The following is a 1,764-nucleotide window of genomic DNA, read 5'->3' as shown; positions in this document are numbered from 1 at the left end:
AAGATGTCTGGCTCTAGACGTGTGATCACACCACCGTGATTATCCAGGTCATGAAGATCTTTTTTGTACAGTTCTTCTGTGTGTTCTTGCCACCTCTTCTTAATATCTTCTGCTTCTGTTAGGTCCATACCATTTCTGTCCTTGATCAAGCCCATCTTTGCATGAAATGTTCCCTTGGTATCTCTAATTTTCTTGAAGAGATCTCTAGTCTTTCCCATTCTGTTCTTTTCCTCTATTTCTTTGCATTGCTCACTGAAGAAGGCTCTATTATCTCTTCTTGCTGTTCTTTGGAACTCTGCATTCAGATGCTTATATCTTTCCTTTTCTCCTTTGCTTTTCACCTCTCTTCTTTTCACAGCTATTTGTAAGGCCTCCCCAGACAGCCATTTTGCTGTTTTGCATTTCTTTTCCATGGGGATGGTCTTGATCCCTGTCTCCTGTACAGTGTCACGAACCTCATTCCATAGTTCATCAGGCACTCTGTCTATCAGATCTAGGCCCTTAAATCTATTTCTCACTTCCACTGTATAATCATAAGGGCTTTGATTTAGGTCATACCTGAATGGTCTAGTGGTTTTCCCTACTTTCTTCAATTTCAGTCTGAATTTGGTAATAAGGAGTTCATGATCTGAGCCACAGTCAGCTCCTGGTCTTGTTTTTGTTGACTGTATAGAGCTTCTCCATCTTTGGCTGCAAAGAATATAATCAATCTGATTTTGGTGTTGACCATTTGGTGATGACCATGTGTAGAGTCTATCAGCAGATATAATCATGGCTTAAATGAGCTCATGCTATCATGCTCCTCCCCTCTATGAAATCCTACTCTAAGTAAAGGATCTGATAGATTCAGATCAGAGTGTCTTTAAATATGGCACAAGAAGCTTCTAACTAACCTAAAGCAGTGGTTTTCCACTCTGGCTGCACATTAGAATCTGAGTCTGTGTAGCCTCCTGGGCCACCCTCATCAAAGATACACATGCTCTGTACAGCAGTGGTTTGTTTTTCTAGCCCCTACCTCTTGCTAGGATTTCTAAGGACTTCTATATTGTTCATGGTTGTATTCCCAGCCTTTAGCACAGTGCCCAGCTTCATTCCATCAGTGTTTTATGAGTATTTACCATGTGTTAAGCCCTATGCAAATAAATAGGCTCTCTGAACACATCTCGGATGCATGGATGAATGGAGGTATGGATGGTGGCTGGATAAATAGATGGGTGGATGGACTGAGGATGGGTGGATGGATGGATGATGGGTGGATGGATGGATGGTGTTGAGATGCATGGATGGTACCTGGTGGACAACTATCACCACTGCCTAACGGCTCAACCCAGAGTAGCCTGAGGCTCCCTCATCCTCTTCTCATCCCTTTCATTCCAGACTGTCATTTCACTTTTCTGAAAGCCTTCTCGTTTCAATGGAGCCATTAGATGGTCCCTCTCGGTCCTCAGGCAACAGCTAATAGTCTCCCTCCCTTGCCGCCCAGCTGAATCCTGAATCAACACCAGTAAAGTGGGTGTGAACTGAAGACTACATGATTTGCTATGATTTACCCCCGAGTGTGTGCATTCCTCTCCTCCCTCCCTCCCTCCCTCCTCGCTCCTCTTCCTCGCCCGCTCCCTGGGAACTGGTTCAACCGGAGCACCGGCAGTTCTCGGCATCTGCCCCCGGGGCCGGCAAGACGCAGCCGAAGAGGCGGGGCGCGCGCGGGCCGCGCCTTCGCGCCCGGGACGCCGGTGCGGGGCGGCCGGCACGGCGGGCGCGCTC

Source organism: Capricornis sumatraensis, chromosome 8, assembly GCF_032405125.1.
Source record: "Capricornis sumatraensis isolate serow.1 chromosome 8, serow.2, whole genome shotgun sequence".
Classification (NCBI taxonomy): Eukaryota; Metazoa; Chordata; class Mammalia; order Artiodactyla; family Bovidae; genus Capricornis; species Capricornis sumatraensis.
The sequence above is the reverse complement of the archived record's forward strand: the minus strand, read 5'-3'. Positions refer to the sequence as shown.